The sequence below is a fragment of the Ursus americanus genome, chromosome 16, assembly GCF_024610735.1.
Source record: "Ursus americanus isolate L20-20 chromosome 16, mUrsAme1.1.p, whole genome shotgun sequence".
NCBI lineage: Eukaryota > Metazoa > Chordata > Mammalia > Carnivora > Ursidae > Ursus > Ursus americanus.
The window spans coordinates 8,864,306-8,881,878 of NC_142142.1; the positions used below are offsets into that span (position 1 = coordinate 8,864,306).

The 17,573-nt window shown below is 38.0% G+C and overlaps 1 protein-coding gene across 2 annotated transcripts in view; it reads right to left on the minus strand.

Moving 5' to 3' along the window:
- The window catches only part of LOC148108753 (uncharacterized), a 34,167-nt gene that overhangs the window by 6,039 nt on the left and 10,555 nt on the right, over positions 1–17,573 (minus strand). The gene's annotated exons all lie outside the window — the stretch shown is intronic.

Consider the following 17,573-nt stretch of genomic DNA (forward strand, 5'->3'; position numbering starts at 1 on the left):
TGAAACATCCCAGAGAAAGGACCTGTAAATTTTGAATATGGAGGTAACTTGAATTAAAAAACCAGTTCGAGGGGCGCCTGGGTGGCACAGCAGTTAAGAATTAAAAAACCAGTTCAGGGGCGCCTGGGTGGCACAGCGGTTAAGCGTCTGCGTTCGGCTCAGGGCGTGATCCCGGAGTTCTGGGATCGAGCCCCACGTCAGGCTCTTCCTCTATGAGCCTGCTTCTTCCTCTCCCACTCCCCCTGCTTGTGTTCCCTCTCTCGCTGGCTGTCTCTCTCTCTGTCGAATAAATAAATAAATAAATAACCAGTTCAGACCAAATCATCCCATAATGAACCCTTCTAATCAGTAAATGTCACCCACTCACATTGAGCTTCTAATTAGTTTGATGGCTTCTATTAAATATGAACAAAATTAAAGGTTTCCCATATATTTGATAAGTCTCCAATATGAAATAAAGAAAATAAAACAATTAAACCAGCAAGAAATTAATAGGAAAGTCTATGGTGAGAGAAAAGCATTGCATAATTATGAAGAATGAGATCATAAATTTTTTAAAGATATTATTTATTTATTTTTGAGAGAGACAGAGAGAGAAAGCTGGTGCACATGAGTTGGGGGGAGGGGCAGAGGGAGAAGCAGACTCCCCACTGAGCAGGGACAGGGAGCCCGATATGGGGCTCAATCCCAGGACCCCGGGATCATGACCTGAGCCCAAGGCAGACGGTTAAGTAACTAAGCCACCCAGGCACTCGCAAGATCATATTTTTTTAAAATGGAACATTGAAACAAAAACAGCCTTTCTTGGAAATTAAAATTATTACAACCAAATTTTTAAAATACAGTAAAAGAGGGGTGCCTGGCTGGCTCAAAAGAGCATACAACGCTCGATCTCAGAGTTGTGAGTTCGAGCCCCACGTGGGGTGAAGGGATTACTTAAATAAAAATAAAACTTGAAAAGAAAAGAGGGACACCTAGGTGAATTTTGAACAGCGAAAGACTTGAGGAGACATTTCTTCAAAGAAGATATATGGATGAGGGCACCTGGGTGGTTCAGTTGATTAAGCTACCAACTCTTGGTTTTGGCTCAGGTCATGATGTCATAGGTCATGGTCTCATGAATCATGAGATCAAGCCCTGTTTTGAGCCCCACATTAAGCTCTGCGCTTAATGGGTAGTCAGCTTGAAGATTTGGGCCTTCCGCCCCTCCCACCATATGTGCTCACTCGCTTATTCTGTCTCTCTCTCTCTCAAATAAATAAATAAATCTTAAAAAAAAAATTTAGGGGCACCTGAGTGACTCAGTTGGTTAAGCATCTGCCTTCGGCTCAGGTCATGATCCCATGATCCTCTGAGCTCGGCCTGCTTCTCCCTCTCCCTCTGCCTGCTGCTCCCCCTGCTTGTTCACTCCCTCTCTGTCAAATAAATAAATAAAATCTTTTAAAAAAATGTTTAGGGGTGCCTGGGTGGCTCAGTCGTTAAGCATCTGTCTTTGGCTCAGGTCATGATCCCAGGGTCCTGGGATCGAGCCCCTCATCGGACTCCCTGCCCAGTGAGCCTGCTTCTCCCTCTCCCTCTGCCTGTTCCCCCTGCGTGTGCTCTCTCTGTGTCAAATAAATAAAAATAAAATCTTAAAAAAAATTTTTTTAACGAATTAAAAAATGTTTAGAAAATAAATAAAAAATAATAAAAATTTTTTTAAAAAATTAAGATTATAGAGCACCAAGCTGAAACTACTGAGTCAAAATCTTTGAAGGTATGACTTCGGAAACTAATTTTTAACGGGTTTAACAAGAATTTTATGCACCTGAGTTTGCGAATCAGTCTTTTACTCCACACTTTATGTCCTAGTTTGTCAATTAGATTTCATAAGCTATTCAAGGTAAGAGTGTGCCTTATGCATATAATGTACTTCCTGGGTCTTATATGTATTTGGTGCTCAGAAAAATATGCTAAGAATGGAATATTGAATCTATGTGCATGGCAATATACATAACATAAGTAAATATCAACAATCTCTGGAACTTTTATAGTCTTTACTTGACCACATCATTTACCCCTATATTAAGACAGCATACATTTAAATGAGGAGTCGAGCCAATATTAAATATTTACATAGATTATTACTAATTAAGACCAAAATTGTTACTAGAGACAAAGAAGCATATTTTATAATGGTAAAAGCATCAACCCATCAAGAAGATACAACACTAATATGAATATATGGACCTAATGATACATGAAGACTTAAAAATACGTGAAGCAAAAACTGACAGAATTGAAGGGAGAAATAGACAATTCAACAATAATAGTTGGAGACTTTAATATCTTGCTGTCATCATGGATACAACAAATACACAGAGGTTCAACAAAGAAATAGAAGACTTTAACAATACTGTGTACCAACTAGACCTAACAGACATATATACAACACTCAATCTAATAACAGCAAAGTGTACAATAACTCAAGTGCACGTAGAATATTCTTGATGATAGACCATATCTTAGGCCATAAAACAAGTCTCAATAAATTGAAAAATATTAAAATCATACAAAATATGTTCTTTAACTACAATGGAATGAAATTAAAAATCAATAACAGGGGCGCCTGGCTAGCTCAGTCCAAAGAGCATGTGACTCGATCTCTTGGTCATGAGTTTGAGCCCCACGTTGGGCGTAGAGATTGCTTAAATAAATAAATTAACTTAAACTTAAAAAAATCAATACCAGAAAGAAATTTGGGAAATCCACACATATGTAGAAATTAAACAACATACTCCTAAGTAATCAATAGGTCAAAGAAGAAAGCACAAGGGAAATCAGAAAATACGTTGAAATGAGGGACACCTGGGTGGCTCAGTCAATTAAACATCTGCCTTTGGTCCACGTCATGATCCCAGGGTCCTAAGATAGAGTCTCGCATCGGGCTCCTTACTCATCAGGGAGCCTACTTCTCCCTCTCCCTCTGCCCCTCCCTCTGCTTGTGCTCTCTCTCCGATAAATAAATAAATGAAATCTTTAAAAAAAATTGAAAGAAAGAAAGAAAGAGAGAGAGAAAGAAAGAAAACACTTTGAAATGAACTAAAGAAAACCCCAACACATAAAACCTTTTGGGAGGCAGCAAATGCAGTACTTAAAGAAAAACATAACTATAAATGCCTATATTAAAAAGGAGGACCACAAATCACTAACCTAAACTTCTACCTTAAGAAACTGAAAGAACAGGGGCCCCTGGGTGGCACAGTCTGTTAAGCATCTGACTCTTGATTTCAGCTCAGGTCATGATCTCAGGGTTGTGAGGTCAAGCCCCACGTTGGGCTCCAAGCTGGGTGTGGAGTCTGTTTAAGAGTCTCTCTCTCCCTCTTCCTCAGCCCCTCCCCTCCTTCTAAAAAAAAGAGAAGAGAGGGGCGCCTGGGTAGCACAGTCGTTAGGCGTCCGCCTTCGGCTCAGGGCGTGATCCCGGCGTTCCGGGATCGAGTCCCACATCGGGCTCGTCCGCTGGGAGCCTGCTTCTTCCTCTCCCACTCCCCCTGCTGTGTTCCCTCTCTCGCTGGCTGTCTCTATCTCTGTCGAATAAATAAATAAAATCTTTAAAAAAAAAAACAAAAAACTTTTATGCACCAAAGGATACTACCAAGAAAGTGAAAAGACAACACTCAGAATGAAGAAAGTATTTACAAATCATAGATCTGATAAAGGTCTAGTATCCAGAATATATAAAGGACTTTTATACTCAACAATCGAAAGACAATCCAATTAAAAATGGACAAAGAATTGAACAAACACTTTGTCAAAGATGATACATAAATGGCCAATAATCAGATGAAAATATGCTCAATATAATGAACTATTGGAGAAATATGAATAAAAAACACGAGATACCACTTCATAAGTGACTAGAATTAAAAAAAAAACAACAACCAGAAAATAACAAGTATTAGAATGGACATAGAGAATTTGAACCTTCATACATTGCTGTTGGGAATATAAAAGGGTGCCACCACTTTGGAAATCAGTGTGGTACTTCCTCACAATTTTAAACATATGGTTACCGTGTGACTCAGCAATTCTACTTCTAGGTATACATTCAAGAGAATTGAAAACATATGTCCACACAAAAACCTGTGTGTACAAGGGGCTCCTGAGTGTTCATAGGAGCATTATTACTAATATCCAAAAAGTAGAAACAACTCAAATTTCTTTTTTTTTTTTTAAGATTTTATTTATTTGAGAGAGAGAGAGATCATGAGCAGGGGGGAGGGGTAGAGGGAGAAGCAGGCTCCCCACTGAGCACCGAGCCCAACTAAGGACTTGATCCCAGGACCCTGGGATCATGACCTGAGCCGAAGGCAGATGCTTAACTGACTGAGCCACCCAGGCACCCACAACTCAAATTCCTATCCACTGATAAATGGGTAAAAAAAAAAGCAGGTATATCCATACAATGGAGTATTATTTAGCCATAAAAAGGAATGAAGTGCTGATACATGGAATAACATGGATGAAACTTGAAAACATTATGCTAAGAAGCTGAATGCAAAAGGCCGCATATGCTAACACGCCCCTTCCTTTTTGGGGCAATGAAATGATCTGGAATTAGATAGTGGTGATGGTTGCACAACATTGTGAATTCAATACAAACCATTGAACTATGCACTTTAGAACGGTGAATGTTATGATATGTGAATTATATTTCATTTAAAAAAGTAAACATAGGGAACCCCAATATCAAGAATCACATGCTCCACTGACTGAGCCAGCCAAGCACCTCTATTTTATCCTGATTGATGGTAGGATAAAAAAGTGTTTTGTTCTGTTTTTTAAGATTTATTCATTTATTTGAGAGAGAGACAGAAGAGGGGCAGAGGGGCAGGGAGAGTCCCAAACAGACTCCGTGCTGAGTGCAGAGCCCAATCTGGGGCTCAATCCCATGACCCTGAGATCACAATCTGAACTGAAACCAAGAGTTGGATGCTCAGCCGACTATGCCACCCAGGTGCCCCCAAAATGGAGTTTTAATGTTCATGTTAACTGCATGTTTATGTTAAATGTTCATGTTTCCGGAAAAATCAAAACGATGGAGACAATAAAAGAATTAGTGGCTGTCAGGGGTTAAGAGAGAGGGAGGGTTGAATAGGTGATTTTTAGGGCAGCGAAACTACTCAGTATGATACTACACTGTATAATGGTGGATTATACATTTGCCCAAATCCACAAAATGTAAACTGTGGTCTTTGGGTGACAATAATAGTTCAATGTGGGTTCATCAATACTAACATATGTACCATTCTAGTTGGGGATACTGATAATGGGGGAAGCTATGCATGTGTCAGGGCAGGAGATATTTGAGAAACCTTTGTATCTTCCTCTCAATTTTGCTATGAACATAAAAGTGCTCTAAAAAATAAAGTCTATTAAAAATATAACAGTATGATAAATACTCATGAGCCTAGTCCCAAGTCTCTACACATTGTTTAATGTGTAATATGCTTTGTGCTGAGGAGATGGGAGAGAAAACAAAGCATGAGGGTCAACTTCATATAAACACTAAAACAAATCCTATCTTATTTGATTCTCCATACCTATTACCACTGAATTATTATATACTTAAGAGGTAAAGGAAAGATATTTTTGTAATCCAAAAAATCTGTTCAGCTCTCAGCAACAAAATACAAAGAAAATTTCTAATGAGATTTCTAACTCCTTTGCCAAAATCTTCCCTCTACACATTCTTAACATTTTAAATTAAAAATTTACAATAAAACATAAATAATCATTTGTTTATTTATTTTTTTAAGATTTTATTTATTTATTTGAGAGAGAGAGTGAGCGCGAGAGCATGAGTGGGGAGGGCAGAGGGAGAAGCAGGCCCCTGACATGCGGCTCGCTCCTGAAACTCCAGGATCATGACCTGAGTGGAAGGCAGATGCTTAACCAACTGAGCCATCCAGGTGCCCCAATAATCATTTGTTTATTTGATAATTTAGTAAATTGACAGTTTATTATCCGGTAGATGAGGTGCTTGTGTGAGGATATCTTGACATGTATTCAGCCATAGGGGAGCTTACAATGTAGTTGAAAAGGAAAGACATAGGAAAAGTTTAAATGTTAACTATACTGGAATAAAAATAAAATAAAATAAAATAATTTTTAAATAAAAAATGTTTTTAAATAAAAGTTTAATAAAGGTTTGAACAACATTTTAAAACAATAAATTGAGATCTCACCAAGCATTGCATGACCAACTGCTAAATAAACTACTAAGGCAATTAACAGATTAGAGGAGAGGTTACCTCATGATGCATTATATTTATGACAAGGATGAAATCTCAGCTGCATCTTGGCATATTAGTAGAATTTAAGTAGATGGAAGAGGAGAAAAAGGTAAAAGTTCTGAAATTTGTATAAACATAATAACTACAAAGAACCAGTGTCAATATATATCTTCAAGTCTCCTGAAAAATATTACTATTAGGACTGTCCCCTTGTGCTGAAAATGCCAGCATTGTGTAGTAGAGCCAGGCTGAAAAGTCTCATTATTTTCACCAGCAAAAGCAAGATCCTACATTGTTGTTTTTGTTGCCCAGATCTGAGACTACCAACTTTAGTAAACAGTCTTTCCAGAGAAGGCTCACAAGAACATCTACATTGTAGCTGTATCCCAATACAAACAGGGCTGACATGTGCCCTTTGTCCACACTCCTCTGGAGTCAGATGAGAAAGAGAGAAAAAAAGACATAGGTTGTTTGCTATGTTATTCATTTACTAACATTATCTGGTAGGAATCCTTCGCCTGAAACAGAAAACCCAACTCTAAAAAGCTTCAACAATAGGGCAAATCACATTAAGAGGTTCCAAGCTACGGCACTTTCAGAGTTGGTTAATTTCCACTTCGCAATGTCTGCAAGGACCAGGTTCTTCTGCCTTTTACTCTGCTTTCCTCAGCATACTGACTTTTTCTTTAGATACCAGATAATGACCAGATGGCTGTCATAGTTCAGGTTGACACATCTAGACACTATGATGTCCAAAGAGAGAAGATGGCTCTATGTATCTCTATTTATAAGTGAAAAACTTTCCCTGGAATTCCCCCAGCAGATTCCCTATTACAGCTCACTGGCCAGAATTTCTTCGTATCCCTACCCTAAGTCTGTCACCGGAAAGAGAAATGGGATTTCTATGACAAATACAAAAGCATATGGCTCTGTGGAGGGAGATGGATCATTGTAATAAAACTGTAATTTTGTTATAAGGAGGAAAAGATTGAAAATGACATTTGGCAGCCCACCACCAACGTTCACTACATTAACACATCAGTTCAGTTTCAAGCACGCTCTGCCTGATGCATTCATTTGTTGATTTATTCATTCTACAAACACTTTTGCCTACTGGTACCAAGAACTGTGCTTTCCTAATGAAAGGACAAAGCAAAAAAAGATTTGGTCCTGGCTTTCGGGTTTACATCAATCTCCTGGTGACACAGCTATGTAAGAAAAATAAAAATAAAAATAAGTTAGAATAAAGTAAGAGAGATGCAGGTACATTAAAACTCTAACTTACAAGATCTGCTAAGAAGAGTATATTATGGTATATAGACTTTAGAGATCGTATATATATTTCTTATTTCTTCCACTACTTTGAAATTTAATTAGATATGGGTGAATCATAATTTCCTCCTCCAAGAAGAACAGGATTTATGTCCTATTTTTTTTTTAAAAGATTTTATTTATTTTTTCGACAGAGACAGAGACAGCCAGAGAGAGAGGGAACACAAGCAGGGGGAGTGGGAGAGGAAGAAGCAGGCTCATAGCGGAGGAGCCTGATGTGGGGCTCGATCCCACAACGCCGGGATCATGCCCTGAGCCGAAGGCAGCAGCTTAACCGCTGTGCAACTCAGGTGCCCCAGGATTTATGTCCTATTTTAATGAGTTTTCTTTTCTTTTCTTTTTTAAGATTTACTCATTTGTTTGGAGGGGGGAGGGGACAGAAGGAGAGGGAGAGAGAAACTCAAGCTGACCCCAAGCTGAGCGTGAGCCTGACTTGGGGCTCAATCTCATGACCCTGAGATCACGACCTGAGCCAAAACCGAGTCAGGCACTCAACTGACTGTACCACCCAGGCACCCCGATGAGTTTTCTATTTACATTTTATTATAACCAGAGCTCGAGAGAAGACCCACTGTTGGTGATAAGTCTTTTACTACTATACTCCACTAGTTGGGAGTTTAGAACCCAAGTCTGAGCTAGAAACAGATTTTGGAATCTTCACGTTCAAATGGCAATTGTAGTCATGAGGACGGATGTGATCACCTAATTAGAATGTAGGCTGAGAGGTCAGGACAGAATCCTATGAAATAGAAATATTTAAAGTTAGAGAAATAAAATAAAATAAAATAAAATAAAATAAAATAAAATAAAATAAAATAAAATAAAATAAAATAAAATAAAGTTAGAGAAAGTAATCTGTGAAGAAATACCAGAAAGTTAGGAGGAAAACCAGGAGAGAGTGGTGGTCAGAAAGAAGGGAAGAGAATGTTTCAAAAGGAACGGTATGGTCCGCAGTACCAAATACATCAGAGCAAAAACATATGTTGTGATCATAAATCATTCTTTAAATCTGTTCTCAAAAGGTGAGTGGCTGCAAATGGGCACAGGGATCTTTTTGGGATGAGAGAAGTGTTCTAAAATTGGGTTGTGGTGATGACTGTACAACTCTGTAAATTTCACTAAAAATCAGTGAATTACTGTACACTTAACATGAGTGATTTTATCATACGTAAATCATATCTCAATTAAAGGGTTTTTTTTATTTTTTTTAAGTTATATTTATTTGTCAGACAGCACGCACACAAGCAGGGGAGCAACAGGCAGAGGGGGAAGCAGGCTCCCCGTTGAGCACGGAGCCCTGGTGGGGGTGGGGGAGTGAGGGGGGGTGTTGGTGGTTAGATCCCAGCACTCTGGGATCAAGATCCAAGCTGAAGGTAGATGTTTAACCAATTGAACCACCCAGGCATCCCTTAATAAAAGGGGTTTTTTTTAAGGGTCACCAAGTGGCCTGAGTCAGAAAAGTTTCAATGGAGTGAGGAAGACAAAAGCGAGATTTGAATTTAGGAGGAACTGGGAGATTAAGTAATAGAAGAAAGAAGTGAAGACTCATTTAAGGAATTTTAAGCTTTTTAAGAGAAGGAAAGAAAATAAAAAGGTAGCAACTAGAGGCATACAAGGTCAAGAAAAAGAGGAAGACAGTGAGTTTAGCTGTAGACATATTCCATTTGAAGTAAGAATGCAAATAGCTAGAGATAAATAATTACCAGTTTATCTTAGAAGTAGGCATTGAAGCAGATGGCTTAGTACAAAGTTCCACGGTAAGTGGAGGTGGGGCTGAAGCCATAGAGAAAGCAACACACAAAGCAGGTAAAGTTCCCCTCCTTGGTCTCTAGGCAAACTCCTTTTCTCAGAATTACTGACCTGAGAGACTATCTATAGGGTTCTTTAATCTCTATCAGCTTGCAGGCATATAAATATCAACTGATTCTTCAGTATATATAGTGAAGAAAATTTCAGTTCCTCAGTATCAGGAAGTTTTTCCTAATATTTAACCCAAATCTCTGCTTTCATAATTGAGTGGTTTAAAACTGTTCATCTAAGAAAAAAAAAAGTATGTTGTTGTGCTTTCTGTTGTCAGTGTTTACAAGGTCACCAGCAATCCTCCAAAAATATTGAATCACATCTCTAATTTCTTTACCCTTGGTTTCTCCATAAGAATTAAATTAAGTAATGCCTGTAGAGGATTTTGCACATTGCCTAGACAGAGAAAAAACTCAATAGTTACTATCATTTGGAAGGAAAGAGATGAAAAAATAATGAAAATCATTTTTAGAGGTGTCACTCTCTCCCCCCCCCCCTTGAATACCACCCCTTTTATAGTATTTTATGAAAAACTTAACATTAGTATCTGAACTACTAAGCCATTTTCCTTATAAACTCATATGGAATGAAATTACACTGCAAAACAGTTTATCAGTTGCAAAAGGGTTACAAGATTTCTTTCTTTTTTTTTTTAATTTTATTTTTTTAAAAGATTTTATTTATTTATTTGACAGAGAGAAAGCACAAGCAGGGAGAGCAGCAGGCAGAAGGAAAGGAAGAAGCAGACTCCCCGCTGAGCGGACAGCCTGTGTGGGACTTGATCCCAGCACCCTGGGATCATGACCTGAGCTGAAGGCAGACAGTTAACTAACTGAGCCACCCAGGTGCCCCTAAAGATTTTATTTTTAAGTAATCTCTACACCCAAAATGGGGCTCAGACTCACAACCCTGAGATTAAGTCACATGATCCAAGGGCTAAACCAGCCAGATGCCCTTCCACCTTTTTAAAAGATGTTTTAACAAGATTTCTTTAAGCACCATCTTCTTAAGTAATTGTTTAGGGACCATAAAATTACATTAAATTCCTACCAAAAGCTCAAGTACAACAAACTACTATTAATTAAATAGCAATTACAAATTAAGATAAAGCACATTCGCAAATTTAATGAAAAAAGAGCATTTGAGTGTCTAGTTCTCTAATTTTTCATTTTACTATATAGGGAGTTAAAATAATGGACAGTCCTGTTCAATACCATGTATTTATGCTTTGGTGGCAAGGAACAGGCAAAAGCCATGGCTGATTTCAAGACAGAGCTTTACCATACAGGAAGTACTCTCTTGTTCTTAGGAATACAAATATACTGGAAGGGATCAATATTCAAAATTCAAAGAAACAAACTACACACAGAATGACAACACTTTGTAGAAATATTATTATATGTGTAGTTTTTATTTGCTCATATATGATTTCAGTGTCCTGCCTTGTATCTGCCAATAATTATAAATTTTTGAGGACACAAATTTTACCTTCATTTGACCTACAAAGCCTAGCCCAATGTTTTAGTCTAGTGGCACTCACTAAAGACATTGAAATAATAAATGTAAAATATTGTTGTATAATGGATTGGGTTGCCAGATAAAATATAGGATGCCGGGGCGGCTCAGTGAGTTGGGCCTCCAACTCTTGATTTGGGCTCAGGTCATGATCTCAGGGTCATGGGACTGGGCTCCCGGTTGAGCCCTATGTTGGGCTCCATGCTCAGTGCAGAATCTGCTTGTCCTTTTTCCTCTCTCCCTCTGCTCCCGCCCCAACCCCTCCCCACTCACACACACACACATACACACACACACACACACACACACACAAGTTCTCTCTCTCTCTCTCTCTCTCAAATAAATAGGTAAATAAAATCCTTAAAAAATATTTAGGATGCCAAATTAAATTTCACTTAAAATTTTATATTCAGATTTAACGGGGTATCCTTATTTTTATTTTGCTAATTCTGGCAACTCTAAATATGAGTAACTTGTTAAGGAACAAAATTCCACTGAGTAAATTGTAAAGATCTTATTGACTTTATTCAATATTCATTAATCAGGCAGCATCCAATCTAGCAGACAGAGAGCAGCTCTGAGGAGCTGTACAAAGTGAAAGACTTTTATAGGAGTGGTAACAAGGAAGTTATACTAGACAAAAAAGAGGACTGGTTATGGCAAGATCATTTTCCCTTAGGGGATGGCAAGGGTCTATCAAAGTAGATGACTCGACTATTGCTGATTAAGCTATGTCTGACTGCCTGATTTAAGATTCGATTTCTGGGAGAGCCAACACTTAAGTTTGGTCGCATGGGGCTTAGGATAAGTGACTCCACTGGGGCCTGTTATCCTGTTTTTAACAAACCTTTGGTAAGATATCAGATCTTGTAGCCCCACCGACTGGAGTGAAACTATTCTAGTCCGAAAACCAAGGGATTTCATATGCTCATCAGAGAGATTGAACTAGAAAACATGTTGTACTATAAAGGTCTCATTTTTGGGGAGAATAAAGTAAAATACTAACTATAATTCTTTGCAGAAATTTTGGGAAGGAGCAAAGGAGATAATTATTATGCTTTTTTATGTTCCTGAGAAGAGATATTCTCTGCAGGTACGAAAATCATATTTATACCCACTTTTCTTTCAGATTTGTTTATTTTTAAAGCTGATTCTGATAGAAGATTGGCTCAAGGGGTGGGAAAGTTGGTGGAAAGATTTAAAAGAGGAAGATATTATTGGCAATTTCTCTACTTATAAAATTAAATGCTGAGTGAATGCAGCTTCTGTTTTAGACAGAAATATTTTTTAAATTTCCAAAAGTATAAGCTTCCATATTCTTTTTAAAAGCACAACATAATATATCAATGACCCCACCACCATTACCACTTACTTTGATTAGGACAAAGTCTGGGAATTCCTCTCTCCTACCTTGTGATTTCTAATTAATTGTTCTCTCTCATAAACCTTATAGTCTTGAAGGGGAAAAATGATGTTATTTAAAAATGTCCAGAAATGGTGGCAGCTGGCTGGCTGTCAGAAGAGCATGCGACTTTTGATCTCCAGGTCATGAGTTTGAGTCCCACATTAGGTGTAGAGATTAAATAAATACATTTCTTTTTAAATGTCCAGAAATGAATGTGATGGGGAAGAATTGTCATTACATATACAACACATTTGTGCTGAGTTGGATACATGATAGGAGGACTAGCCTTATTTAAGTCCTAACAGAGTATACCATGTAAATGTCAGAGAAAGAGAAATTCCCAGTATTTACAAATCAGTGGAAATACAAGAAGACCCTAAAAGACTTAAAGTTCTCTATAGAAATTTGCTGAATAAGAGGATTTTAAACTTCAGACATGTGTGCCCAATATTTTTAAAAAGCCAGCTTTTGGGGGCGCCTGGGTGGCACAGCAGTTAAGCGTCTGCCTTCGGCTCAGGGCGTGATCCCGGCGTTATGGGATGGAGCCCCACATCAGGATCCTTCACTATGAGCCTGCTTCTTCCTCTCCCACTCCCCCTGCTTGTGTTCCCTCTCTCGCTGGCTGTCTCTATCTCTGTCAAATAAATAAATAAAATCTTTAAAAAAAAAAAAAAGCCAACTTTTGGAAAGGAATTTCTATTAATATACACTGGTTAAAAAAATTAAAGTGAAATTGACATTTTGACCCTTGGCTTCAGTAGGAAGTTCCTTAGGTAACTCAGCCAGGAAAGATTTAGATTTGATTTCTTTTCTTTTCTTTTCTTTCTTCCTTCCTTCCTTCCTTCCTTCCTTTCTCTTTCTTTCTTTCTTTCTTTCTTTCTTTCTTTCTTTCTTTCTTTCTTCCTTTCTTAGATTTTTAAAAAAGATTTTATTTATTTATTTGAGAGAGAGAGAGAAAGAGCAAGCATGAGAGGGGTAAGGGGGCAGAGTGAGAGGGAGAAGCAGACTCCCCGCTGAGCAGGGAGCCCGATGTGGGGTTCAATCCCAGGACCCTGGGATCATGACCTGAACTAAATGCAGATGCTTAACCCACTGAGCCACCCAGGTGCCCCAGATTTAGATTTCTAAATCCTAGTTTCCTAGGCTATGAATTAAAGTGCCATTCTCTAGACGTTATGTCCTGAAGTAAGCCACGATCCTGTTTGTTTCTTTATCGAAGACATCAATTTTCATTAGTTTGTTTGTTTAATACTGACCCCCAAATTATCCAGTCAGTTATCTACTATCATAATAATTTGAACTATATACAGCCTTTTCTATTTAGTCTAGGAGCAAAGTTGTTCTAAAGATTCTATTCTATTATTTTATTATTGAAGGTAAAACTCTACTCAAAGATTTTTTTTAAGTGTGTGTTTTCTTATATTTATCACTGGTTGTGAACAGAACTCAGATTTTAGTCCCAGCTGTTATTAACTTACAGTGACCTTGAGTGCTCAGGCTTTTCCCCCTGTACACTTCAATTTCTCCATCTGTAAAATGAGATGGGCCACATGACTTTGCATTTGGCAATAGTTTCTTAAATATGACACCAAAAGCACAGACAACAAAAGAAATTATAGGTAAATTGGACTTGACTAAAATTAAAAACTTTTGTGCATCAAAGGACACTATAAAATGAGTGAACAGACAAGCCACAAAATGAGAGAAAATATTTGCTAACTATATAACCAGGAAGGGTTTAATCTCCAGAATATATAAAGAAGTCTTACATACACTTTAATAACAATAACAAATAAATTTTTAAAAAATCAAAAAATAAAAAACTCCTACAACTCAACAGTTCAAAAACGCGCAAAAGACTTGAATGAAAATTTCTCCAGAAAAGATATAAAAATGACCAATAAGCACAAGAAAAGGTGCTCAACATCACTAGTCATAAGGTAAATGCAAACCAAAACTACAATGAGGTAATATTTTACACCTACCAGGATAGCCATAAAAACTAAAGACAAAAAAATGGAAAGTAACAAGTGTTGGTGAAGATGTGGAGAAATTGGAACCCTCATACATCACTGGTGGTAATATAAAATGGTCCAGGTACAGTGAAAAACAGTAAAGCAGTTCCTCAAAAGGTTACAACACAGAATTACCATATGATCCAACAATTCCACTCCCTAAGTGTATACTCAAAAGAATTGAAAGCAGAGTCAAGTACTTGAATGAAGGTATTTATAGTTGCATTCATAACAGTCAAAAGGTAGAAACAACTCGTGTCCATCAACTAATGAATGAATAAACAAACGTGTAATATCCATACAATGTAGTATTACTCAACCATAATTCAGAATGGAGTACTGATATAAGCTACAATATGCATGAACCTTGAAAACACCATTCTAAAAGAAGGTAAACAGAAAAGGACGAAAGTGCATAATTCCACTTAAGACATGTGAAATATCAAGAATAGGTGAATTGAAGACACAAAACAGAATAAAGAGTATCAGGGGCTAATAAGAGTGGGTAATGGGTAGTTATCACTTACTGAGTAGTTTCCATTTAGGGTGATGAAAAATTTTGGATATAGGTAAAAGGTTGCACAACACTGTGAATGAAATTAATGCCACTGAATTGTACACCTAAAAATGGTTAAGATGGAAAATTTTATGTTATATACCTTTTACCACAAATTAACAAAATAAAAGAGCTGGGCCTGGGACCAGGTGATCTCTAAGTAGGGTGGCTATTTAAGTTCCAGAATAGCCCACAATTATGACTGTTGTGCCAATCGTAATTATTAATAGCATCCTCTTAGGGTCTCAAAGCTATTTAGTTTGGACAATAAGTTATATGGTCATCCTATCTCTAAGGATCTCTGATTTTCAATGGCTCTGAGATCCTAACCACGGGCATTAGGACCTTGGAAAGGTTTTGTGATGACATCACCTCTAGAAAACTAAAACCCACCGGCCTCCAGGGAACTGGAGACAGTGCAGGAAACATCGGCACTTCATACAAACGCCCAGCTCCCAAGTGGTAAATCACTCTTTCCATTGGGTTCCCATAGCGCGCGGCGGAGAAACACTGGGAGAGGCCGCAGCGGTGGTGCAAAGAACCAACGGCTCCACCCTCTTCCGCCCGCCACTCTCAGCATGGCTGCCCCTGTGGAAGCGGTGGAAGTGGGGGAGGGAGCGTCCCGCCTCTCGCAGGCCCCAGAGGGGCGGGCCCCGGAAACCAAAGAGCTTCAGCGGACCAATGGGGAGAGGCAAGGGGCGGGAAGTAGCCAGGGCGTCGGCTGGAGGGCCGTGGGGGTGACTTGGGTCTGGCAGGCTTTGAGGGCGAGTTGCAGCTGCCACGTTATTCCCGGCTCTTGCGGCAGGATTTTGCCCCGTAGGGTGCCACCGTCAGCGCTTCCGGTTTGAACTCCAGCTGGGTTGATCAGTCCTCACCCTATCCAGTGCTTGTCCCTCCACTTCAAAGGCAGCCCTATTCAAAGCCCAGCTGTCCCCTCCCTCTCCTTTCAAGATGACTCATCTCCACATCCCAACTCTGAGACAAATTGACGGCTCCAGGTGTGGCCTCACACGTTTGAACTTAAAACATTTTTTTCCTGATTATAAAAATAAAAAATAATATAAAAGATTGGGATAAAATTTTTAAAAAATGACTTATCCCACCAACCAGAATCAATCAAGATTATCGTTTGTCATTCTTCCCTTTTATTTTTTTCACTGTGTATCTATTTTAACACAATTGGGACAATGCTGCATAAAGTTATCTATTGTTTGTTACATACTAAATATTTTTCTTTATCATTTTAATTATATGCATAGCATAAACTATTCCATGGGTGAATGAATGAGCTATAATTTTCATATTTCCCCCATGGTCATTTAAACATTTGGAATTTAAGTGAATAGCCAGTTGGAGGTGGGGCAGGTGGAGGGGAGCTAGCTAAGAGCTGACTATTCCACAACTTCATCCTCCCTCTATTAGTTACTCCACAAGAATTAGAAGATTTTAGAGCCTTCAGAGACTTTACAGTCTTAAGGTTCTACAGTCTTGAGAAACTCAGAATCATTATATCTTGGAGTGGTAAGAATGCTGAAGAAACAAATCCAAACTTTCACCAAAGGTAAAAGTATCCAGAGTTGGAAGTTCTTTTAGCCAGATTTGAATACTTTATTCACTTGGACTGAACCTTAGTTTTTGTATCTATAAAATGGAAATAACAACCACAGGAATTGATCTTTAACTGGTTACAGTCTATCTATGGCAGAATAAAGGAATCCATGGCCATTAGAGATGGAAGGGCTTTAGGAATTTATATATATATACATATATAAATTATATATATGTAATTTATACATATATTATACTATATATAGTTATACATTTATATAATTAACATATTTATTATATTGTTTATAATTATATATTTATATTTTATATATATACACACACACACATATATGACAATGGATAAAAAGGAAGCTCTTCTAGATAAAGCAGAAATCAGGATTTTTGGAGGGTAGCCCCATTCACTGCCACTTTTCCTTGATCTTGGAGCTTCTGTTGCATCATCCTCATTTTGTAGATTTGGGTACACAGATTTGGGTACAGATTTGAGGTGTATAAAATAGAAATGACTTGCTCTGTGTCAAATAATGGTAGTTTTTCATGATCTCTAGTATGGTGCTCTTTCCCTGAACATAAGCTGCTTCCTAAAATATAAGAGTGTGTGTAAAAGGCTGAGATTGCAGGAATAAAAGTATTAAGACCACAAAGGATAAATAGGTAACAGACATGAACAGGCAATTCACAAAGGAAATACAATTGGATCACAAAGCATGGGGGAAAGGTTCAACCATACTACAAACCAAAACAGAAAACAGAATTTATGAACTACCAAGTCTCAAAGATTTTTTTTGAGATAAAATTGATATAAAACATTAGTTTCAGGTATATAACAATGATTCAATATATGTATATATTGTGAAAGGATCACCACAATAAGTTTAGTTAACATCCACCACCACACATAATTATAAATGTTTTTCCTTATGATTAAAACTTTTAAGATACACTCTCTTAGCAACTTTCAAATATACAGACAGTAATATTAACTATAGTCACCGGGTTATACATTACATCCCCAGGACTTACTTTGTAACTGGAAGTTTGTACCTTTTCACCACTTTTACCCATTTCGTCCATCCCCCTACCCACCCCTGCCTCTGGAAACCACC